Below are 27,500 nucleotides of genomic sequence, written 5' to 3' on the forward strand. Positions count from 1 at the left end.
GCAATATATGCTTTCTGTTTAATTGTTTTAATGTAGTTAATTTGGATTATTATTTTTTGCTTGCAGTTTGGTTTCTCGCATTGTCTCTAGGGATTTTTATATGTGGGTGGTGTAAATGTGTATGTGTGTACGTGTGTGTATGCAAGTGATTATGAACGGTTAAACGCAAAACTGTGTTTCCTATTTGAACTGTTTTACCTATTTGAACCGTATTCAACATATTCACTGTATTTATATCATAATCACATTGAATCCCCAATGCTTCCCTTATAACCTTGAACTAGTTACGGAATGTTTTCCATAAAGAAGGAAAGACAGAATAAGAATAAAAGAAGAGGAAGGATTATGTTTTCAAGCAATGTGAGCTCATGTAGTTCAGACGTTTTCAAATGTGGGAAGGCTTGAGTTGGACAATATTAGCCTATTCTATAACTTCAACTGCCACTGTCTAGTCATTTAGCGAGTCTCTTTAATGAATTCAACTCTCCAGCCACCTGTCATCAGAGCAGATAACCTGGGATCCAGCCGTCCTAGGGCGGAGACGGCACCGAGCACGCAGCCACAGACCTAAAGGTGTAAGGGCCGGGGAGAAGCCTAGTTTTCTGTTAGCTTACGGAGCGATTCTGCTGAGGAAAACTAATTTGTGTGAATGGATGAAGCCATCAGAAGGGAATTTTAACAAGTGTATTCCTACAGTTGGCGCGTCTACATGGTGTTGATTTGAGTGACTTTATTTATTCCCGCCGTACTCCCTCTGTCCGGGTTTGTATTTCCACATCCCGCACTCTCAGATCCCCGCCTCCAGCAACATGATTGATCAAAACAAGGATGAAGCGAAGGAAAGTGCACCGCCCGTGAACACGGCGGTATTCGCCCAGATCACACCTTAGTTATGGATCTAGAGTCTGATCTGGGAGATCAGAGGGGGGCGTGTAGCCTACAGGTAGATACTGGAAAACGCATTCATCTTTTCTTCTCTATTCTATTCTGTTGTATTCTTCTCTATTCTGATGAACTCTACTCTATTCTGTTGAATTCTACTCTATTCTGTTGTATTCTACCCTATTCTACTCTATTTTATTCTAAGCCCATTGGTGTCCTATTTGGCTGATCCCCCTCCCCTATTTCTAGGCTGTAATTTGGAGCGATCCATCATAGAGTCCTAATGAGCTCTAATGGTACGGCCCGTTGGGTCCTAACGACACCTGGGCCGCCCAACAACCTCAAGCACAGCCCCACCCCCAACCCCTCAACACACACACACACACACACACACACACACACACACACACACACACACACACACACACACACACACACACATACACACACACACACCTACACACACACACACGGTAACACAGATGAACACACACACACACACACACACACATACACACACGTTAACACATGAAACACACACACACACAGGAAAGCACATATGAAACCACACACATACACACACACGTTAACACATGAAAACACACACACACAGACACACACAGGAAAGCACATATGAAACCACACACATACACACAAACACAAGGTAACACATGAAAACACACACACACACACAAAGACACACACAGAAGCACAAGGCAGCTGGGGGAGCAAAGCCCGCCTGACCTTTACCTGGACAGTCCCCTCCCTCTCTTTAATCACCAACCCCCCAACCCCCTCCAAGAACGCCGTGGCAACAGCAGATAGAGCTGAAAGAGCAGGATCACAGGGCTCGCTGGCTCTTTACGTTACAACAGATGGGGGCTTTGCTTATTGAAACATGCCCTAAGGGCAGGAAACCTCATGACCGCTTCAAATCATGTGACCAATCAAAGCAGTGGAATGGAGGCGGGAAACACAGTTAAAAGTGCTCATTTGAAAGTGAAATTGTGCATTTCAGTTGCAACACTAGGCTGGCTAACTAACCAGCTAATTAGATTTTCCGAGCTAACTGACCAGCTACGTACATTTTCTAGTGACATTAAATAGTTTATAGTTCCAGCAGTAGGCCTGATAGCTGACCAGCTAGAGTTAACTACAATAGTAACTTAAAGCTAAAGCTTAGAGAGGTGGTTCTGGCAAGCGCTCCTTTTTGAGGCAAGAGACAAAAAGGTATAATTTGTATTATATATTGATTAATGTTATGCTTGCTCAGTACTTACGTTACCTAAATTATATTTTTTCCGTTATTTTCCTGCCAATATTCCTATACATACATATACACATACATACTTATCCATATTATTATTCCGGGTCTCATGGTAGTTTAGTCTTTTCTGGTCTCAGTGCCGCCAACGTTCCCCTCTCCTGGGCTCAGGGCTGAATTAATATAACTCTTTCTTGCTCTGAGGACTTCTTATAACCGCTTCATGTGCCTGTTGACATTTTCTGTTTTATTTTCAAAGAAGGGAGACATACTGGCTCCAGGTAGTTAAAAGAAACTGAAAAAGATGAAAGACGCCAGGGTCGATGGGATATGGTCATTGTCCAAGGAGAGGACAATAACTATATGAACTCCTATATAAACAGAAAATATTGATATTAAAGCTTCAGTCTCCAGCAGCAAATAATATCACTACTATGCATGTGAAAGTGCCGGCAGTAGACATGGCAAATTCTTAGGGGGCACACATTGCCTTGGAATTCCTTCATGATTCTGGATTCAGCGGTGTTAAGGTCGGCTAACGTATTGAATGTTAATGGAATGTTAAAGTCTGCATTTAGTGCACAAACCTCGCAATTCTCTTCTGAATTGTCCTGTTTCATTACTGGTTCTTGAAAACATTAGAGGAGATATACACTTTGCCTAGTGCATTAGTGTCTCTTTGTCTCCATATGCGGTACACTGTCCTTGATTTGCTTCAATAAGGTACAATAGTAGGTTTCTTTCCCTTTTAACTCATTTGTCATTCTGAACACACTCTTTAGACCAAATCAACCTTACATTTTGTTCAAGTGTATCTTTTCAGTTAAGTTCCACCTTAAATATTAAGGTGTACTTCAATCTAATCTCCTTTTAGCTGTTTAAGATGTTCTCATTCCCAAACACAGAGTGTCTATTATCTCAACAAATTAGTTTGATTCCAACTCACAAAATGGAGAATTCACACCTTAAATCTAAACTTCGTCCATCTCTGCAATGACATTGGGTAGCATTTAGGCATCTTACTAACAGAATTAACCTGATTCATGGGTCCAGGGAACTGGCATTGAAGCTCAGCGACAAACAACATAAACATAGACCGATACTGAACTCTCAAATCTGTTTACAAAACTCATTAACCGTGCAACATAAAGTTTACTTTAGGAGGCTTTGTGATTTTCACAGTGTATATAGCTGGAAAACACAGATGAAACGGTCAGAAGGCTGAAGACACAAACCATTTCTCTTCGCAATGTTTCCTCTGCAGGGTTGGGATAGGACACTCTCACCTTAGGAAATACGGCCGCAACAGCGCCTGAGCTCATTGGTTCCACTATTCACATATATAAATAAACTAAGGCCTCTTCTCACAGCATATTAGAAACTAATTACATTGGGTCCCAATCGAAACACTGAAATGTTTTTCTTCTTTCAATTAGTGCAAATAAAATACTTAAAAACTAAATAATAATCAGAATTAAAATCATTCTAAAATATATTCTAAAAAGTGATCACACATTTTGGGTGTACCACACACACATCTTGATAAAGCGGATTTACAAAGATAATTCATTGATCTTTTTTTATCATTATTCATGTCTTTTGAATCATTAAGAGCAATATCTGCATTATTGAGCTATGCTCTGTGTCTTAATGAACCCTTCAGAACTTGAATAAGTAACAGGCACTCATCCATCATCAGAGCCTTCAATACACCTGCAGGTTCCTGAGGGAGGGTTGTGTAAGCAAAATACTCCCCCCCCCCCACACACACACACACACACACACACACTGAATGAATTGGTCTGACCCGGTAGCATCCAATTGCCAAATGAAAGCAGAGGAGAACGGCAAAACCGGTGCACTGCTAAACACACGGCAGAGCTCATTAGCACTGATGCAACATCACACACCCGCACCCATCTCTTTTCCCCCCACACACACACACACATTTTACAGAGACCCACAATTTCAGATAAACACACGCAAACACACACACACGCACATGCTCAGAGGCCAGAAACACACGCACATATCCAGAGACTCATTCACACGGGCATATATATACAAACAAACACACAGCCACAAACCGTTCTGTCAGTGTTTTTCACATTAAACTAGCAGAAAGAAAAGAAAAAAAACATGTGTGGGAGGGGAGATAATGCTGGAGAGAAATCTCAAAAACAGAGAGAGAGAGCGAGAAGGAAAGAGCGAGAGGGAGAGAGAGGGATAGACAAGGAGGTTGAGAGAGAGAGAGAGAGAGAGAGAGAGAGCAAGAGAGAGAAAGAGGGATAGAGAAGGAGAGAGAGTCAGAAGTTCCATCCGACAGTCTGGCAAAAAAAGGACTGGACAGAAAGAGGGATCAACGGAGGGGTTCAGCGACAAGAGGGCAGCAGTTGGAGCGAGAGAGAGAGAAGGATGTAGAGAGAGAAGATCGAGAAAGATGCACGGAGAGAGAGATCGAGAAAGATGCAGATATATAATATATATTATAGAGAGAAAGAGGGAGAGAGAAAGAGGGGTTTAGAGGGAGAGAGACAGAGAGAGAGAGAGCGCTGGTAACAATGAGGGGTGAGACAAAGCAGGTGGCCGGGGTAATTGCCTGGGGAATATAATGAATGAGCCCGCCGTGCGCTCTGACGGAATAGGAAATCGTCTCTATCTCCCCCTGGCCCTCGCTCCCCGTCTCCCTCTCATTACACCCTCCCTCCGCCTCCCCTCCATCCCGACCCCCACGCCACCAGCCCCCCAACTGACACACTCACGCAGACACCACCACCACCTCCTCCTCCTCCTCCTCCTCCTCCTCCACCCCATGTCCATCACACCCCCACCCGTACCCTTTCAAACATATCTCCATGCCTATCGCTCCTCCACAGCCTTCCTCCACCAACGGGCTTCATTTATCCCTCTCCCTCTTTTACCTTATCATTCCCTCTTTCTCTGTGCACTCAATTTCGTTCCTTCCTGTCAACACCACCCCGCCCCTCTTGTTGTCTCCTTCCTTCGACGTGCCATCTAAACCCTTCCCTTCATTGCTTCTTTCCTTCCTTGTTTCTCGTGTTTTTTTTCTTTCTTTTGTTGATTTATTATTTCTTCCATTCTTTCATTTCTATAGCTGATCTTTCCTTGCTTACTTCCCTCCACCTCCGCCTGTCTTCTTCTGTTGTGGGGAGGTGTGAGGGAGAGAGGGAGGGAGTGAGGGATACTGCTATCACTCTGCTGCTGTCACCCCGGCCACGAGGACAGTATTGTGTGGTACGGGCGACTTGAATGCCAGACAGGGAGCTCTGGTGGTCCAAATAGTCTCGCGCGTGTGTGTGTGTGTGTGTGTGTGTGTGTGTTGGGGGAAATGGTGGGCAGTGCCGTGATGGCAGGCCGAGATAGCGAACTGGAAGGGTCGGGCTGGCTGTGGGGTGGGTGGGTGGGTTGGTGGTAGCGGTGAGTGTGTGTGTGGGGAGGGGGGTGGAGAGAAAGTGTCAGACTCCTCCATTCATCCCTCGATTGACGAGATGACAGGGCCGACAAGAGGGAGGGGAGGGGAGATGGTGAAGACAGGAAGTGTTGTGAGGTGGAGGAGGGGGGTGGGGGGGAGGGTTGATGTAATCAGAGGGCGGTGTTCAATCAGGCAAGCGTGTTCCCTGCTTTGGACAAAGGGGGTGGGTTTGAGAGAGTGTCTGTGTGTGAGATTGTGCATGCACGTTTATGGGTGTCTTAAAAAATATGTCATTGATACAAAGCTGAAATGTAAAAAAAAAAAAGACATTGTTCAATGGTACCTCCCTATGCTATGGTGCATCTGGCACTTTATTATCAGTCATTGCTGCGGCCACATCTTGGTATTGTACAAACAAGCACTACCCAAATAACAACATTGCTCAACCACTGAGCCATATCATGACCCTAACAGATAATATACACCAGAACATCTCACTGGATGCAATTGCAGTTAAACTAAATAGCACAAGTAGGGGGGAGTTTCCTGGCCCCATTTGTTCTATGAAGGCCGACGATATAGATATTGATACAGCACGTGTGGTTTGCAATTATCTGTCAGGCATTTGTAAATGTAGCTTTGCATCATCAAATTCTTCTACCCAGAATCTCCAGATCCAAATATTTTCTATATTTACAGTTGCAAGTGGAGAGATTCCAGTCCTAGCTTGGGCAAAACCAACAGGACCAGGCGAAGGGGGTGGTCGAGGGTTGGGCGGGACCCAGGCCCCCAGGAGCAGTGCATGCTTCCGCAATCCAGCAGTGCTCAGCGGCCAAGCCTGGTATTGCACCCGTTTTAGCGGGCTGTGGACGGGTCCCTCGATTCATGGGGCCCAGAAGTAGATATCTCAGTTCACTCCAATACAAGTGGGGAACAGGAATGTGTCTCCGCAACAAAATGTCTGGAAATCAATCAAAGGCTCATAATTATCTTTATACCATGAACTAATAAAATGTAAGTTTTTTATTTAAAACCTCAAGCGTTTAATTAAAAAAATGAATTGCAGGAGAAGGAGGGGTGGGCGGCTGAAAGGAGTCGTAGTGAAACAAAAGTTGTTTCGGCCCGGCATCCAAGAGGGCCTAGTGCACGGCTCCGTTAACTTCTCTTGTCCGAGGTTTTTCCTTTACTTGACATGAATGACGTTGATGGTTTTTAGGCACTGTGTTGACTTTTTATCCCTTAAAGCCGGTGAGGGATTTGTAGACTGGTTCAGCTGTTGAACGTGTTCACTCAATAACTCACATTCCTCTGCTAGCGATCATTGCGATTCACCATTCATGTGTATATATTTGGTCATTTGATTTCCGTTTCAGAAACAGAAAAAGATATAAAAAAACAAGTGGTAATTATGATTTTTTTTTAAATGACAAAAATGGAAATTTAAATGCAAGGTGTTTTTCTTTATCAGGTCAAATAGGGACAAACTAATCTAAAATAATAATATAAATAACAACAATTGTTAAATAATTGTTGCCTAGATGGCAGGAGGAGTGTAATTTAAAGATCACATATAGAGAATCATCTGGGGGGTTAGTAACTTCCATGGTCTGTAAACAATGCTACTATGCTCGCTAAAACCTCTCGCTTATGGTGCTACAATGCTAGAGAACAAGAATATTTCTATATTCGGAACGTCATGCACAACGTCAACTCTGGAAATATTTTTCCTGATGTTCATCTTCCTGCCATCCTCTGTTTTGCTAACTGTTAGTTGTAGCAGCTACTAGGAAGTATAAAGCATCACTATAAAGTAGCCCAATTCTTGCACAATTATCAGCAATAGCATTTATTGTCATGTGTGGGGATATACATAAAAAATCCTACTGTTATTGAATGCAACTTCATATTTTTCTGTGTAAATTATAAATAATTGTACATTCAATATACTTGAGGTAAAGCAACATGATCTGAAAGTAAATAAACAAAATTCCTAAGTTTAGAATACAAAGTAACTAACAAAATAATCGTAGGATGCATTATCACTTTGATTATACATCACAGACTAAACATTTGACAGTCACTTTAAACAGCACTTTTAACTATGAGCAAAACAAGAGTATGAGTGGGTCTACTTCCAATTTCATACATTCATCATTCATATTACGTTGTAAGATGGCGTAGGTGCAATAAAGATAGCAATTAAAGCCTAGGCTTTGAATGAAAGTTTTGTTTGCAGTTCTCGAGGAGAGCGAGGAGAGATGCATCCAATAATGTTTTTATTAGTCAGCTTCGCATGTCTTAATTTCAATATTTGCTATTTTAATAAACAACGCTATGTGTGACTTTATTACATGAGATACGGAAAGCTCCGTACCGCCTCGTTCCCATGCGTACGTTTAATATACTTTAATATACTCTCGGCAAGAGTGTGATTATGGATCCAACAGACATATTTGTGGAAATCATCTACTTAATCAAAAGGCTCCAATTAGCATGTAATGTACAGGCTACACATGCAATAATTCAGACAGAAAAGGTCCTCTCATGTTGAAGTGAGTGGGCAACAACACACACACACACACACACACACACACACACACACACACAAACACACGGGGGGGCTGTCTGCAATACTGTTTGAAGATTGAAAACATTATGAGTTTGAAAGCCTCCAATGAAATGACCTCAATCACAGAGGAGATGTAACTGGGGCAGACCAGGTCAAACTGCTATCGCAAATGCCGTTTGACCTGCAAAATATTTCTAAAGTCTTTACTTGCATTAACCCAAAATAACAAATGGATATCGCTTGATATCTGTGTAAATTGACTTTGATAAATTATGAATGCTTAATATCAAAATGTGTCAATAAATGTCATCTATTTGAAAGAAATATTTTCTGAACCCGTTTGACTTCTCTCAAAGACAAAAAATAATAAATACTTGTATTCCCTTATCTAATTGAAAAAAACATGTCAAACAAAATAGTTAAATATTTTATATCCAAATCCAACCAATCCTACTTTCTCTAAAATAAAAATTATTCAGTGCCGACGTTAACTCTGGAACTTAGCGTTGGCTTGACACCTTTGCTGACCAATCATATCATGCCATGTTCACCCTCATATGAAGCCCCACATCGGATTACTCCTACATTTTCGCTGATGGGGCTACTTTGTAATATATAAGAGACATGCAAGAGACACAACTAAACACCACTTTTCAGTGTGTTTCACTGGAGATGTATTTTACCTCGTCTTTTGAGTTTGCGAGGCCTGCCTTACTGACTCTCCCTCATGCGTGTTACTTTCTTGAATGCCGATATGAGACGATCTCAACTTTAACACCATGTAGGAGTATATTTTTACTCTCCTTTCTATGTTACTTCCACTGCTCCAGTTAAGATATTATCCAACGCTGTGTGGAGTGAGTGTGTAGAGCGGGCAAGAACACCTCTTGTCAACTGGGTCAGCTTTCTCGCCTTCTCTGGATCAAAAATGAAGTTCTGAAAATTCTGTCTTACTCAGAGCCTGAGTAGTGCCATCAACAGATTTCCATATTCCAAAACATCCGCTTTTCTTTTAAAGAGGAATCAAACACTACACTACCGTTTCCCCTAGACAACACAAAACATAGTTAGTTAACCAATCAGCTGTAAACCAAACCTATGAATCTGATTGGAACGTCACCTTTATTAGTTGACCAGGAAATTCTATTAAATAGACACTTCCATTTATTTCCAGTGTACAACATAGATATACTGTAAATTGCAAATTATTTTAACCTCATATATATATATATATATATGAGGTTATATATATATACACACACACAAACACACCATTGGGCCAGCTTACACACCTTGTTTCATGATTCTTTCAATTCTACACAATCATTTGATAAACCGTGAGACAGGGTTTTCTTTTCACTCGCCTCTTTATCTAACGTTTTCTCGTATGAAATAAAACATTTCAATAGAAGAGTGCGGTGAAAACAAGCCCGGTCTGATCATTAGGCACACGCAAAGCACTATCCTAGCCCCTCGTCGGTAGACAGCCCAGCTAAATGGAAGTCTTTCACACCGCAAACTGCCATTCAGATGAATGGCAGGTACACAAAATACCCGCTATGTTCAAATAAATGATGGCTGGTTTTATATCCTGCCGCTGTATTAAGGAAAACACAGCTCAACGGAGCGACAGGTGGATATGAACACATGTGTAAAACCTGAGTGGAACTAAGTGTGAGGTGTTGATAAATGCCATCTCGGGTCTATTCAACTCCTAAACCGCTGTTGTCAACAACCGTCTTTAGATTTTACAAAATGCTCCTATTTTTCGCAGCCCTTTATTTTCTTTTATATTCCTCCCTTGTACACGTTATTAGAATTGGCACGACAGAATGAAAATAATTTCAGTCCCCTAATGCAAGCTGTCGTGTATATAATTCAGTTATGTAAAGCGCAATCACATGGCACACATTTTTTGCTCTTCGAATATTTTCGTAAGAAGACAGCCAGTACCTTAACAATTTCAAGATTGCGGTTCATGAGCCAAACAAAAACTCCTGAACCTTCACTGACTTTGAGGGTGAAGGGGTGGGACGGGGACTGCCTCCTCCCAGAGCTGCTGGATGGTGGGGCGGATCAGCAGGTCAGAGGTTCTCTTAGTCCACCGCTCACCACCTCTCCCATTCCCTCCTTATCCTTGGGCTCTGTCTCGCATTCCACCGCCGAACCACCGGCAACTATGGACCAAACAAACATATAAGGTTGATACAACTTTATGAAAACTAAATAATAATCTCCTGAGACCTGCGATTTTTGGCAATTCAGATAGAAGGCCAAAAATATAACAAATGGAAAATAAGACACGATGCCTGAATCAGTGATGACATTGGCAAAACAATTAAGCCAACAACCTACCACAGCCACATTGGGTTGGAAGGTAGGATTGCAGAAGCTGTGGTGTTGAACCGTTTCTAGTACCCACTATCAACATAGCTGACTAACTATCTGGCCTAGATACACAATCCACCCGCTAGCCGGCTTATTACGTCATGTGTTACATCCTTTCAAACATAAGAGACAGTCTTGGGGTCAAAAACAGACTCCTGACCGAGTTTATTCCAAAAGGATCAGAGAAAATGGGGAACAGGGGAAAATCCAACCTCAGTTTTCGCAGGCAGTGCAATTGCTCCAAAGGGGGTCTCTGGGCAGTACTGAAGTGTGTGTAAACAGGTGGGAAAAAAGCGTGGCAGGGGACGACACTCACTTAAACAGTAAGCCATCCCTCTTCACACCTCTTTATCAAAGTTAGTCTTCAGGGCCGCTTACTGTACTCTTGAGCAGTGAGCGAGAGCCCTGCTTTTGTAGCTAGGCTTTGTGGAATCATGGCCGGCAGGTGTTCCCCATTGCCAATCAAGGAGCCGGTGCATGCGATCCTATCGATTACCAATGCCCCGTTGTCATTTTTCTAAACTCCTCCTACTCTTGTGGAGGCTCTTGTGTCTTGTTCAAGACAAATCTGAACTCTGAAGTTTAAACTTGGAGTTGCCGACTTACGACATAATTGCGTTCACACTGTAAGTTATTTCGGCATGTTGTATTTCATTTCTGATGACAAAAAATGTGCAGCATCAATTGATATATGTATTGGAAACATATAAGGTACATAGGAGATGAAATCAAAATGAGATATCAATGATTCAAACACACTTTTTTCATAAATTCATTCCCGTTAACAACAAAGGTTGTTGATGTTGTTATTGACTTCAAGTCTGACAAGTCGTAGCTCTGAAATGATACCTGAGGTTCCGACATGTTATCAATTCATTTCTAACAAGTCGGATGTCATTTATTACTGCCATGAGCTCAGAGTCATCTTGAATGCAGCATTAGTCCTCCACAGCACGTTGAATAAGTGTAATCCTTTCCATAGAACTCTTTAAGTGTTACCAATCATACACTAAAAGCAATAAGCTTACAATTTACTGACAGCTTAACCCTCATTGGAGATCCAAGATCTATGGTTAGATGAATATATGAATGTGCAAATTTAAAAACAAAACCAAGCCAGTAAACCTGCTTCCCAGAATCTTCAACTTTGCATATATTTCCACATTTCTGCATATATTTTGCATATCGGTCAATGATTGGGATGATGTTCTTCATAAATCATAAATCTTGCAGTAAGGTACATGTCCTACCACTTAGTGTGGTGAAATGTCTCCTGTGCATAAAACAACCCACAACTCAATATATTGACCACAATAAGGTGTTGAATACAGTAGCAGTTGGGGAGCTGCTTTTTTTCATCCCCTTTCTTGTTTGCCTTCCTCTCTCAATACAATCTGAGTACAGTAAATACCGCCTTTGAAGGTCCAGGTGGAGCGAATCGATCGGCTCAACCCATTACGGGCAGAGCGCTGGAGTTGTGTGTGTGTGTGTGCGTGTGTGTGTATGTGTGAGTGTGTGTGTGTGTATTTGTGTGTGTGTGTGTGTATTTGTGTTTGTGTGTGTGTGTGTATTTGTGTTTGTGTGTGTGTGTGTGTGTATTTGTGTGTGTGTGTGTGTGTGTGTGTATTTGTGTTTGTGTGTGTGTGTGTGTGTGTGTATTTGTGTGTGTGTGTGTGTGTGTGTGTGTGTGTGTGTGTGTGTGTTTAAGTGTTGTGAATACCACCACTGCCATTGCCCTGCTAATCCGCTGCCCTTAAGAAATACAACAAGCAAATGGAAAAAGTGCCGAGCATGCAATAATTCACCACTGATTCAAAGCGGAAAAATATATACGCGACCATTGCACAAATTGCCCCCCCCCCCGACCTCCATTAGGGGCATAACTCTCATCTGTTCCACTGCCCTTGCGGTTTGAGTTTGCGCGTGGCAGTGTGTGTGTGTGTGTGTGTGTGTGTGTGTGTGTGTGTGTGTGTGTGTGCACAGTCTGAAGGCAAACGTCATGTATGAGTGTGTGCACATCAAGTGTGTGTGCATATGCTTTAGGTGTCATGTCAATGCACACGTGTGTGAGCGCCGTTCGCCGTGTGCGAGTGGCCGTGCGTGTGTCTGCGTGTCATGGGATTTGGACGGTTGAAGTGCAAGAAAAATGTTTCTCATGCAAAAAAAGGCTTGTTGTCGAGGGTCCGTATGCGTGTGTGTGTGTGTGTGTGTGTGTGTGTGTGTGTGTGTGTGTGTTCTTCCCGTTTATGTGTGCAGTAATTACTTTGGCTTGGTTCTATTCCCTGGCCGCCATGCTGTAATGCCAGGTACCCCCCTGAAAGGGTCCATTACTCAATAATCCCCCTCGCACCATCACCATCACCACCATACCACCCCCACCACCACACTTAATGCTTCTACAAAAACCACCAGCGCTACCTCTACCGCCAACGCTACCTCCAACTCTGGCTCCACAACCACGTCCACCACCACTACCACGACTATCACTTCTACCACCACCACCACCACCACTACTACCTCCTCCGCCCTCACTACAACTTGTAACACCACCGCCACGACAACCACCACCGCTACTTCTACCTCCACCACCAGCATCACTGCCACCACTACTACCACGGATATTGCTACCCCCACCACCACCTCTAACACCAATAAAACAGATCAGAGAGGTCCAGTGTGAGAGAAAGGGAGGGAGGGTGGAGACAATGGAAGGAGCGAGAGTAAGCGAGAGTAAGAGAGAGTTGGAGCACAGCGAGAGAGTCAATCAAATGCAGAAACCACTCTAGGGCACCTCCGTCTCTAGGGAGACTTTGCCTTGATGGATGGCGTGTGTCTCGTGAGCAGAAGCGCTCTGTTTGATCGTGTTTAAAGACGGCGTTCGTCCAAAGACATAATGACGGTGAATGGCGGTTAAGGCGAGGGAGACGGGGCGCTAGGGAGTGCACTAGAGTGGCTACGGTGAAAGAGGTGACAGTTCAATTTCCTCGCGGACACAGTCGACCTGAAGGCATCCTCACCTCCGAACTTTCACCTTAACGACCTGGGTCTAAATTGACCGTAGGTCTCTCAGGAGCGAGGTTTGCCGATTGAGACTTTGTTTGGAGTGGTTTAAACATTGGCTTGTGTGCATGTAGGAGTGTGAGGAGGGTGTGTGTGTGTGTGTGTGTGTGTGTGTGTCCCCCCCCTCCCCCCCTAAGTTATTTGTCGCTTTGTCTATCTATGATCTTTAATACCTTGCCATACCATCAGCAAATCATCTCGAAATCCATAGGAGGCTAATAATACTGCTTTAATCGCTGGCCTGTCAGTCATTCTTTCCTTTTCATTAAAGGACTATGGCTGTGGTTGGCAGCCACCTCGGAGATACATGGTTGAATGTTGGCTGAGCTTCTGCACATATTTTCCCACCTGTTCATGCGTTTTTTAACCCTTGGACGGCAGAATGCGTGAGGCAGTATGTGTGTTTGTGTGTGTGTGTGTCTGTGTGAGCACAGTCTGAAGGCAAACGTCATGTATGAGTGTGTGCACATAAAGTGTGTGTGAACAAACTCAATCAATGAAACAGCCGACAGATGATATCTATGTGAAATCGTGAGCAAACCCATGCGGTTGTGACAGTGGTAAAGGTATTGGGAAAGAAACGGACCCCATCATGTCCCATAGGAGCACGTATGAGGGCCGTAGCTGAAGGATAAAACCCATGTCGTACTTGCTCACACTAGGGGCGAGCCTATAGAAAATGAGCACTGGAGTCATGCTTTTTAACACACGTCTTGTATTTAACAAGACATGTGTTTAACAACTATGATGTTCAAAATTCCCATGGAAATGTTCAATTGCCGAGACCCGGACCACTTTCAACTGAATATAAATAGTGATAATAAAAAAATTGACCCATCAACTTAGGTCATTTTTACGTGTGACTTTACAGACAGAGTTAATTACATTTTATATAAAATTTGTGTTTTTGCGTGACACATTTTTTGAAGGATTATCTCTTTTATCCTACTCAGATTTTTTCAGTGTGGATGAAGATAGCTAGGTGACAGGGGGGTGGGGAAGGAGACAAGGAGTCAAGATGGCCTCCTGATTTGCCTTTTCTCTTTTTTTCTTCGCCTTACAAATCTCATTTCATCGACTGATTTATCGCTACTCCTTCCTTGTCAGCTACTTGCACACGCACGCACAGTCACACACACACACACACACACACACACACACACACACACACCACACACACATTCCCACACACATACTTGCATGCGGTCACAGACACACACACTCTACATTCTTACACACGCACATAAACATTATCACGCACACACTCATCGCTCACACAGAGACAGTCAGACACACACACACACACACACTCTCTTTTCTTTCCTTCGAGTTGTCTTACATTTCTCCATTTTCTCTCTTCCACTAGCCTTTTCTTTCTATTCTACATTTCTAACAATCACTCCTCTTTCATTACCAGAGCCACCCCTCGCTCATCCCATTCACACCCCTCTTTCCTCTTGTTCCACCCTCTCTCTCTCGCCCTCTCTCCTCATCCGTCTGACTGGTGGCCTCTCCATCCTGGATTTAATTAAAGCTGTTTAAATGGACAGAGGTGATCATCAACCCCCCCCCCCCCACACTATCGCTCTCCACAGCCCTCAACTCCTCTCTCTCTCTCTGGAGGTTAAGATCAGACTAATCCAGTCTTCTTTACACCTCCCTGACTCCCCCCCAGAGCTGTTCCCTCAATAATGCATGGTGCTCCGCTGGGGCCACCCGGGAACGTCGACGGGAGGCGGAAGGATGAGGGGTGGGGGCGTCCCACACTGTGGCACACACCGTCATTAAAAAGGGTGAGGGGGGGGAGAGGAGGGGGGAGGAGAGGGGAGGAGAGGGGGAAGTGAGCGGGGGTGGAGGGAGTGGCTTGGTCGCATATATATCCCCCCGTCCCCCCCCCTAGGGAAATTAGCTGCACGTGGGAGTATCCATCCCAATATACGTCAGATGTCAGGTGTCAGCTCGTGAGTCGGTGTAGTTAAGTCATTCGTTGAGAAATTATTGCCAGGCGCGTGGCGTTTGATGCAAGGTACAGTACAGCCCGAGATATGATTATGTTGGAATTATATGGCAATTCAATTGTCACATGCTGAGATGAAAAAGAAAAAATGAAGCATTACGATCATCAGCATACAGCAGGCTTGTGTAATATGCCTGCACTACAAAACAGCGTTATGACACTAAAACAAGCAAGCAGGTGGTGGAGTACGTTTTACTTTGACTTTTTTCGGCATTAATATCTGCGTGGATGTTTGGAGAATAAAGAAATGGAATAGGGCGAAGGGAGAATTGTCAGCGGGTCAAGTTGCGTTCAGATTGTGGTCATCGCTCCCTCAGACCGGCCCCCCATGGAGTAGGGAGGGGGGGGGGGGGGGGGGTTTGTACGGACAAAGGCTGGGCTCTGAGAGCTTTGCCCCCGCTCAATAGCAACTGAAAACCATGAGGAGCAGAGAAAAGTTTAATAAATTCACCAAAGACTTCTTTGAATCCACAAAAGAAACAAAACCAACCAAAAATCTCTGCCATGGAATCTTGGAGTCTTGATCCCATGCCTCGAGATGAGGGGGCAAGAGGGCCTGAACTAATGTTCTAGCAGTGTGGTAAAATAAATGAGACTCAAATGGTGTTACACATGTAAAGTCATAATCGTCAAGCTTATTTCAACTCAAATAAAAAGGTTAGTTTTGCTAGTTAAATAGGTGAATTGACGGTGTTTTGTGTCCCTGCCATTGAAAAGGTAAGCCTCAGCCTCCTACTGTTGAATTATACAGCATGAGGACTGGGCCTGAGGCTGACTGGCTTACGACTAACTAACTGTAACTCTAACTGCTGTGATTACTAGTTCTCTGTTTTCCTGTAGCGAGCGCTCAGCTAGCCCACAGTACTAAGCTCATTTTGGGATGCACCCTAATTTAGGTTATATCCTTTGCCAGCTGTGTGTGTGTGTGTGTGTGTGTGTGTGTGTGTGTGTGTGTGTGTGTGTGTGTTTGTATGCGACAACAGCTAATTAGTGGCCCGCTGAAATGAAAGGTCAGGGCGGAATGAATAGTGTAAAAATAATTCAATCCGTTGGGCTGCATCAAGTGCATAAACGCCCACCACTCGTACTTGCCGTTCTCGCCATTATTTTGAGGGTTGCAGCATCAGTAATAATAATAATTTACAGCCAGGAGATGTCCTTACGAAACTTGTGAGCACCGGCCAGTTTATTTTATAAAAAAAAGATGAACAGAACATACATTTAATTCCTCATATTGTTTTTGCCGTTGTCAAGGGTTTTCAGGCACGCATTTGTTATTTCTGTAAGTGCATGTTCAAAAAAGAAATCCACTTACATTAGATTGCACTGGAACGGGGATTTGCCAAAAATGAATTGAATGGAAATGTCTTGTGATCTGGCCGATCCAGGAAACACAGGTGATGCAAGACCACAATTTGCTATTAAACCAAGGACTTACAATTACCTCTGTCTTGGTTAGACCAATTCCTGTGTGAGCATGAATGAGTGTGTGTGAGTGCGAATGTGTGTGTGTGTGTGTGTGTGTGTGTGTATGCTTTTGTGTATGTGTGTGTGTCTGTGTGTGTGTATGTGTGTGTGCAGGGACATTTCTTTTTTGGTGCAGTTATGCATGAACATGATCGGTTTCTGTGTGTGTGTGTGTGTGTGTGTGTTTGTGTGTGTGTGTGTGTGTTTGTGTGTGTGTGTGTGTCTCTCTCTCTATCTCTCTCTCTCTCTCTCTCTCTAAGTGTGCCTGGCCTATGCATGCGGTAGAGCGTCGGTGAATTACGATTCCGGCTGTGTGTGTGTGTGTGTGTTCGCACACACACACACACGCAAACACACACACACACACACGCCTGAATCGCACAGGCTCCAATGTGTGGGAAGAGAGATGGAAAGCGAGACTTGGCCGCCTAATGAAGACAGGGGATATACAAGGCAACTAACAATTAAAGTTGTCAGAGCCCCATTGTTCCTGTACGCTTTGACAATCCCCGCTCACAAAGTGCCCGGCGTCCCCTTCGCAGACGGCACTCGCAATTAAGACCCAGAGGGCGTGGTTCGGAGAAGGAATGACCTCATGTTGCCATTGTCTTTCCCCTCGATTATGTGATTTATAACGGGTATTGTGTGCGCGTGAGTGTGTGTGACTGTGGCAGTGTGTGCGTCCCTGTGTGTGCGTGTGTTTGCATTCGCCGAGGGGGCCATTAAATACCTTCCGCTCACCAGCCGCGATACGGGACGCTGCCGAAAGCCCCCAATTAAACGCACACTGGGCTGCTGGGGGGGGGGGGGGGGCGCCACACCGCCGCCTATATATATATATCTCCACCATCTCCGTCCTAAACCCCACCGCCATCACCAGCAGCACCACCACCGTCACTACCGCCGTCATCAGCACCACCACCGTCATTACCCCCACCAGCACCAGCACCACCGCCGTCACCCCCGACCACCACCACCACCTTCAGCACCGCCACCACCATCAGCACCGCCACCACCATCAGCACCACCACCACCAGCAGCACCACCACCATCAGCACCACCACCACCATCAGCACCGCCACCACCATCAGCACCGCCACCACCATCAGCACCGCCACTGCATCTACCGCCGTTACCCTCGACCGTCAGCACCACCGCCATCGCAGCCGCCCCGCCATGGGTGTCATTTTGTCTCTCGTGCACGTGCAAGTCATCAATCTGTTAGAGACGGGCACGCACATCACAGGTAGCCCCCCGTGCACACGGTGTCCACCCCGCCCCCACCCGCCGGAGCTACCCTGACCTAAGGATGGAACAATGGATGAGATAGAGAGAGGCAGGGATTGAGAGAGAGAGAGAGAGAGAGAGAGAGAGAGACAGAGACAAAGATAAAAAACAGGGAAGAGAGACAGAAAGAGAGACAGTTATAGAGAGATAGAGACCGAAAGAGAGTGCGTGTGAGAGGGATACAGCGATGGACAGAGATAGAGAAAGAGAGAGAGAGAAAAACACACAGAGACAGAGAGAGACGGAGACAGAAAGAGAGACAGAGATAGCCAGAGAGAGAGAGAGAGACACAAACAGAGAGAGACAGAGCGGAGCGGGAGGTTATCTTCCATTCCCTCCCTTAGCCCGAGCGACCCTTTTCATTCTCGCTTTGTCTCTCTCTGTCTTTTTCTCTCTCTCTCTCTCTCTCTCTCTCTCTCTCTCTCTCTCTCTCTCTCTCTCTTTCTCTCTTGTCTCATGCACCGGCCATAAATCATCGCCGCGGCGGGCAGGAAGAGCTCGGGCGGCTTCGTTTACCGTGAGCAGCGGGGCTAATAGCCACTCGATGCGGCGCTCCGTAGAGATAAATATCATTGCGTCGCTACTCTGCATAATTCACCGCAGTTCACTCGATAGGCCGCACTTAATTGGAAACCTCTGATTCGCTACATGTGTAGCGGCGCCCGCACGGTCGGAGCGGAAAGAGGAGGGGATCGGTTAAAAAAGAAAAGGGCAAGGTAGCAACAGGACGTGTTTCTCTATGAAGGCGGGGGGGTCAGGAGTTGGGAGAGGAGCTTGTCAGAACATGAGACTTCCAAGTGTTCAGGGGTCTTTGGATTTGGCTGATGCCCATGTTGGAAAGGAAGACCAGGCAGAGATGAGGCTACAAACAGAACAGTACAGGCAGGTTGTGAAGGTAGAATAAAGGTATTTTGGGAGGGAGTTGGTGCTGGGTAATGCACTCCTGCTTTTGCTTGATAGGGTTAGGGTTAGGGTTAGCGTTGGGTCAAGCTACAGATATAGACAAACTGCTGCCTTATTGTGGCTATTAACATTCAAAATGGACTATAAGCTGCAGATGTAGTGCATTGTTTATTGGAATTATTACATATTGTGTATGATTCGCTTAAAGCAGTTTGATAATTAAAGCATAAAATAAAAGCATAAATTGCAGAACTTCTAAGCATTGTTCTGTCCTTACACTCTTCTACTGAGGGGAGGAGGATGGTTTTCTGGTTTGAAAGTTTGTTTTGTGAACAAACATGAGCATAGTTCATAAATAAAGGATCATAAATGTATTTGCAGGCATCTGTCAGAGTCCAACGTACCCCTTTATGCAAATTACAACAGCACATGGTCGTGGCTTGAAAGCTTTGATGCAACTACACAGAGAGCTGACCAGTTATTGTCATTGATCTGACAGGTAATTATTGTGTCCACTGATATAATGTAGCTGGAAAACCCAATATCAAAATCCAACTTTTGTCAAGCATTGACCATGGCTGGCTACCAGCATAAAAAGCTAGTTGTTAGTTGATTCCCACTGATAATTCAAATCAATCAATCCATCATCAATGAGTTGTGTACTGATTAACTTATTCTCAAACATGCTAGCTTTAATTGCATTATTGTTGCCTCCTGGGATTGTTAAATTAAACATAGGCTCTTATTTAGTCATTTGCATATTCATAAATCCGTGCATTTTCAATCAGGGTAAAGATATAGTGGTTCTGCAGTTTCTTTCTATTGCATTGTTAAATTAATTACTTATTCTGATAAACACATGAATACAAAGTGAAAATGCTTTATATTACGAACTACGGCAGAGAACCGCAATAACATCTAAATGCTGCCGATTTTTTAATTACAGTAATACACAGATACACATATTTTTTAATCACAACATACATCCCCTTGAAAACATCTTCAGCACTGAGAGTCTCACTTACTATTCACAAGCCTTACAGTCCGTGGGACTGTAGACAACGAGCACACACTCTAGTGTTGATCACAACCAGAACCTTTCAAAGAGAATAACCTCCTTGGTCTCTGCTCCCCAAGAACATGCTTCTCGTCCGCCGCGGGTTTTGTTCTCGGCTTAAAAGCCCCACGCGGTCTCATGTGGGGAGGGGGGGAAGGGTGGAGGACTTCACCTGTATGGTGGGCCGCCATCTGGATAACGCCCGCGTGCGGCTCGTGAGACGAGAAAAAAACAACAAGGGTGAAATTTCGAAGGAGAGCAAATAAAAGGCATCATGGGTGACAGCGGGGGGTCTCGCCTGGATTTTATGAAATCCCCAAACCTGCACTGGGGGGGTACTGGGTCGACTCCAGATAAGCAATTTGAACACACTGGGCAATGCTGGGCTTAGGACCCCCCTGGTTCATTTTTCCATTTGAAACGCAGGATGGGAGGGAACGCTTGCCAAGAAAAAAGAAAAAGCGTTGCCACATACTCGCCAGATTTGCCGCGCGAACGCCGCCAAATTATTTTGCCACTTAGCACATCCAAGTGCGCGCGGAATTTAGTTTTTTAAGACCCGCGAAAAAGAAAGAAAAAACGCCACACAACAAGAGAGAAAAACTCGCACACATTCTGTCACATCACCTTTGTGCCAGGATTTGAGATTTTCTGTGTAAATTGGCAGCGCTGTGGCGTTTAAAGAGTCATCTTGTGTCGAAACAAAACAGGTAGGAGGATGGGGGGGAGGAGGGGGGGGGAAACAGGAAATGACACGTAGCATCGCCAAAGATGTCCTAATGTCTTCCTGGGTTGCTATGACAACGCAGCAGGCCATGCGTTATCCGCGTATTTGCGTCCAACATGAAAAAGAAGTTGAAACAAAAGTGAAATGCAGAGTGAACGTCTTAGGGTGATGCTCCATGCATCTATTGACAGTGTGTTCATCGCTCCTGTAAAGACATGCAGAGGACTAGCGTGGACACAGACTTGCCATCTTTGTGATATTTAATTTAAATAACATGTCACATGGTCTGGTCACCTGCTCAGACCTCCTCCCATGTACCTGATCTTCTAGGGGTTTTCAACTTCACGGCTACATGTGTGTGTATGTGTATGCGTGTGTGTGCGTGCGTGTGGGTGTGCGCGTGTGTGTGTGTGTGTCTGTGTGTGGATGGGAGTGGGTCAGAGTTGTTCGTGGATGGGAGGGTTTATGGGGCTACCCTTTCGGGGCCAAACCTTTTGCGTACATGGGGATAAACGCAGCCAATCAAAAGGGGGTGTGGCCGTAATGAAGACGGAGTCGCTTAGAGGCAGGACCTCTCTCTCTCTGCCTGTCTGTGTGTGTGTGTCTCTCTCTCTCTCTCTCTCTCTCTCTCTCTCTCCTCCTCCTCCTCGCTAACATGCTTGCCCTGGAGTAACCGACCTAGTCTCTATGGAAACCTCAACCTACGCCAACACACACTGAAAGCCCCTGTGCATGCTGCCCAAAATGCACACACACAAACACACACACATGTACAGACATATACATAGACACACACACATATACTCAGCTAACACACACACACACACACACACACACACACACACACACACACACACACGAGGACATGGGTTACAGATGTTTCTATGTCCCCCGGTTCAGAAATGAAATAGGAGAATTGAAGGGAGACTTGTGCCTCCCTGGTGTTCAGACAGTTTTTCCCGTCTCTCGCTGTTGCCGCCGCGGCGTCTGTGGAGGAGTCACGGGCTTCACTTCAAGGGGTGATGCAACAGACCCTGCCAAGACCACCGACAGCATGACCCGGCAGACAGAATAATAATATAGATTTTCATTCTGGGTGTTACACCTGCTAGAGGCAATGGGTTCTGTCTGAGCAGCAATTTCGACTAAATGTTGACGCAACCGAATGGTTTTTGTCCTCAAGGTGGTGTGGAGGGCAAGGTAAAAACTCCAACTCATATCTGGGAAGCCAATCATATATTTTATTTGGTAAAGTAGATATTATTATTTTTTCGTTGCATATGGTTTATGTCCGCCCTGTTTGCTTGAATAGATTGGCAATGAGTGTGGGTGAGCAAAAAGACTGTGTGAATCTAGACTGGACTTAAACTCTTTTTAGATATGAAAAGTATAAAATCGAGTATTTCTCAAGAAACAAAATCAAGTGAAAAAGCAGGAGCCCACAGGGCCTGCTGTCAAACATAGATTATATATCCTTGAAAAGAGATATCAACCAAAGCCCCAAGAGGACATCTTATAAATTGTATTACAATGGTATTTGACTTAAGCGCTGGTCTTGAGCATGATGAGGATCTTCAGGCTCAGTTAATTTCCCTTGCAGCTGTTGGCTCTTGTTATTCCTCCATAGACAATATGTAAGCCATAAACCCTCCTTTACCCAGAATACTGCGGAGGAAGGAAGAGGAGGAGACGAGGGTAGAGCTCGGTAGGAGACACACTTAGAGCTCTGAAAGGAAACAAGCATAGAGCTGGGTAGGAAACAAGCTTAGAGCTGGGTAGGAAACAAGCTTAGAGCTGGGCAGGAAACAAGCTTAGAGCTGGGTAGGAAACAAGCATAGAGCTGGGTAGGAAAAGAGCATAGAGCTGGGTAGGAAACGAGCATAGAGCTGGGCAGGAAACAAGTTTAGAGCTGGGCAGGAATCAAACTTAGAGCTGGGCAGGAAACAAGCTTAGAGCTGGGCAGGAAACAAGCTTAGAGCTGGGCAGGAAACAAGCTTAGAGCTGGGCAGGAAACGAGCTTAGAGCTGGGCAGGAAACAAGCTTAGAGCTGGGTAGGAAACGAGCATAGAGCTGGGCAGGAAACAAGCTTAGAGCTGGGTAGGAAACGAGCATAGAGCTGGGCAGGAAACAAGTTTAGAGCTGGGCAGGAAACAAGCATAGAGCTGGACAGGAAACAAGCTTAGAGCTGGGCAGGAAACAAGTTTAGAGCTGGGCAGGAAACAAGCTTAGAGCTGGGCAGGAAACAAGCTTAGAGCTGGGCAGGAAACAAGCTTAGAGCTGGGTAGGAAACAAGCTTAGAGCTGGGCAGGAAACAAGCTTAGAGCTGGGTAGGAAACGAGCATAGAGTTGGGTAGGAAACGAGCATAGAGCTGGGTAGGAAACGAGCATAGAGCTGGGTAGGAAACAAGCTTAGAGCTGGGTAGGAAACAAGCTTAGAGCTGGGCAGGAAACAAGCATAGAGCTGGGTAGGAAACAAGCAAAGAGCTGGGTAGGAAACAAGCATAGAGCTGGGTAGGAAACAAGCATAGAGCTGGGCAGGAAACAAGCTTAGAGCTTGGTAGACAAACAAGTTGCAGAGTGGAGGCTTAGACAAGAGGGCAGAGAGCAGAGAAACCACCTCCACATTATCTGAGACACGGACACACACAACCACGCACGCACGCACGCACGCACGCAAGCACGCACGCACGCACGCACGCACACACACACACGCACACACACACACACACACACATTAGGGTTGTCCTTGTTGCTGCATCTAGAACTATCTGAAGCCAACATAAACACATGCTAACAATTCATAATTTCACAACTACAAGCCGGTAATAATAAAAGATCCCATTTCAATCCATCCACCTGTCTCTGCATCTACCCCTTCATTCATCCATCCATCAATCCACCCATCCACCCATTCATTCATCCATCTGTCCACCTATCCATCCATCTCTGGATCCCCCGTACAAGGCCATGGATGAAATATGAAGCAGTTCTGTAGCCCACAATGTCAAGGAACATTTAACCTATGAACAATCTTATATTACTATTGATTTATTATCAGTTGCCTTGTTGTGTACCCTGCATGTGGTGCAATCATTCTGATTAACTTCCCTGCGCAGGTCAAAGAACTGCGCCTGAACTGTGCAATCGTCTTGTTTCGGCCTAGTGAGAATTGAATGGTTTCTGCTTCGATGGCATGTGTCCACGTTTCTTGTGATGGACGCTTGAGCCATGGTGAACAAGCCCTGCTATTGCTTATGCATGGTTTTCAACATTTGTACTTTGACTGCATTATAGGGCGCATTTTCAAACATTTAGGGTTTCCAGTGTTTGAGTTTTTCAATCATGCAGTTTTTCATAGTCATGTATTTAAAAAATGCACTGTTAATGTACAATAATGTGTCAATCATTTGACCTGACATACATGTATTTCCTTAAATAGATAAGTATAAAAGTAGCTCTTGTATGGCTATGGAGAAGAATATTTTAAAAAGGGCAAATTTAAATATATGTTTTCTTGGAGTCCAATTTCACTTACTTATATCAATTTTAACAGCAAAAGGATCTTGAAAATAAAAAAAACATAATCATTATTATTATTTTTATTATAATAATAGTGACAAAAATAATGGTTGAGCTTCAAGTACACGTCCGGGGAGCTGAACAGGCAGTTTTGAAAATGAGATGTGATTTTCAGACGACGTCAAAAGTAATTTGTTGTGCTTTTTTGCACAGTGCACTGGTTTCGCCCGAGATGAGGTGCAGACAACCACGACGGCCGTTGCCATAACAACAACAACAGTATGCTACGGCCAGCGCTTGAAATATGAAGAAATAAGCAAGGTGGACAGCCGTAGAGGCAGTGGCCACCGCGGCTTGACATCGATCAGTTGGTCGGGGGGTTAGTGAAGTGAAATACGAGACCACCCGAACAAGTTTGTCATCAGCAGTGGAGATGATGGAACGCTACAGCTGGCACTGATTGACAATATCTTCAATATGTTTTTAAAGGGCAGCGGCGCTAGCGCCAGAGCTAGTAGCGCTGGTAGAAGGGGCAGTATACTCTGTGATACAATAGTAATCTCAGCGCTTGTTGACAAAAACACAGCCCATCAACAAAAGAAAGAAAAGGAAAGGAAAAGTAACAATGTCATTCCAAAGTCCTGCTATAACGACGAATGGGAATGGTCTAAAGAAGCTATATGTGGTTTTCATGGATAGACCGAAAAAAATAATAACAAATCTCGTAATGATACTGTATTTTTTTCTTCTTCTGAACTGCTGCCATCTCTGGCCTGCCATGAGCCGAAGAGCTTGTGGGATCAAGCTTAGCCAATCAGAACCCTTCTCACACCATTGGCCAGGGCCATCTCTTATCTGGGAGAAGCGGGAAAAGGCTTTGCCTGCTAATGCCACCCGGCTAGAAGCTAGACACCACCCCCCCCACCCCACAACCACATCACACCTGAGACTCCGCTGTTTCAGTACACTTACTCAAGCACCATTTGCAATCTGTCAATCTCTCTTTCCGCCCTTATATTCCTCTTGCTGTACTTCCACACCTTCCACCTTAATCTTTGTCCTTCATCCCCCCTCTCACTCTTGTTCTCTCTCTCCCTCTCTCTCTCTCTCCCTCTGTGTCTCTCTCTTCCGCTCTCTATCATGCCATATTCTCCTCTATTTTCTCCACTAGTCTTAATCACAACACTTCATCTGCCCATTTCTCCAAATGTTCTTTGTCAAGTCTAGTTTTTTTCTCCTCTGGTTTCCTTTCTCTGTTCTTTCAGGTATCGGCTGCGTTGCTGAGGTGTGTGATCTAGTCCCTCGGTACGCTACACTGCAAAAGGGCTTCAGACCCACTCACATTCACCCACACGCACACACACACACACACACACACACACACACACACACACACATGCACCTCCGCACACATGGACACGTACACATGCACACACAAACAGACATGCTTCCCATGAACATGCAAACACACATACACACACACACACACACACAAACACACATTCACACAGGGAAGAGTGTTGAGAGGTGCTGTGTTTTTCTGGTTTGTGTGTGTGTAGGGTTTCACTGGAATGAAACATGCCACAAATGGTGAAATACGTTGTCAAGAGATCAGCTTTTAAATTTCCAGATGGAGACACTAACCCCCCCCCCCCCCCCCCCCCCCCCCCCCCCCCACACACACACACACACACACACACAAACACAGACACACGGAAACACACCCCTAACCCTGCCCCCTCCGGGATTGATCAAGACAGATTGCAGATGGCGTTGAATTTTACAATCCCAAGGAGGACACTAGCTGCCACCCGACACTCTGCTACTGTACATCAAGTCTCACACACTAGACACACACACACACACACACAAACACACCCAAACACACACACACTGACACCTCTGTGGCTCCCATTGTTTCGGGTCAGGGGGGGTTCAATCTATGTAATTGTGTATAACAGTATATCAAAGCATGCTGGTGCACCAAGGTGTAAACAAATCTTTCACTACCCCCCCCGGCCACCGTTAATAATCCCTTAGTCCGCTTGACCTGGAGTCATCTCCAGAGGGCGGCCGTGTTTTTCCTTCTTCTTCTTCTTCTTCTTCTTCTTTGCCATCTTCTTGGGGGGCCGGAAACTGCGCGTCACACGCCTGTACGTGTGACGAATACACCCACGTCTCTCGTCTGTCACAGAGTATAGGGGGGATGGGTTGGGTTGTGGGGGCGGGGGGGTAAACTGGGTGAGTTGGAGGGAGATGTGGGAGTTGGGTGTTCGTGGGCCAGCGTGCAATTTTGAGCGCTGTCATGGTTCATGGACATATGTATGGCGTGAGGTTCCACGTGCATGAATACACACCCACACATACACACGTATGCACATGGGGACGCATGCATAGGGACACATGTGTATGCGGGTAGCATGCATGCACGTACGCACGCGCACACACACACAAAGCACTCTCGCATTTATACACACATACATATACCATTCAACCATACACAGACACAACACTCACACACACACATACATAGACACATGCACAGGCAATATTCCTGCATTTACGCACAGGCATGCACTGATAAACACAAACACACATTAATCCCCCATTTGCAAAACATCCATTGGGCATATTACTTTTATCATTAAAATGCCAATTCTGCAAAAAATCTGCAACCAAATAAGCATGCACCTGGTTAGCATGATTGTACGTAGATAATGGGCGTGCGCAGAGCACTTTAAGCAAACCCTTTAGCGCACCTTCCCCCGGCCGCGAGCGCCTCGCTGTAAGGGAAATCGGCATTCGGAGGAGCACTCGATCGTGGTGGGAATAAAACCATGTCAATCTGTGTCTCCTGCATAAAAGAAAAATCGTACAGTAAAAAACAGAGAGCCTACAGTATGTGACACTATCACACACATAAGCAC

Source organism: Pollachius pollachius (assembly GCF_949987615.1).
Source record: "Pollachius pollachius genome assembly, chromosome: 18".
NCBI classification, from domain to species: domain Eukaryota; kingdom Metazoa; phylum Chordata; class Actinopteri; order Gadiformes; family Gadidae; genus Pollachius; species Pollachius pollachius.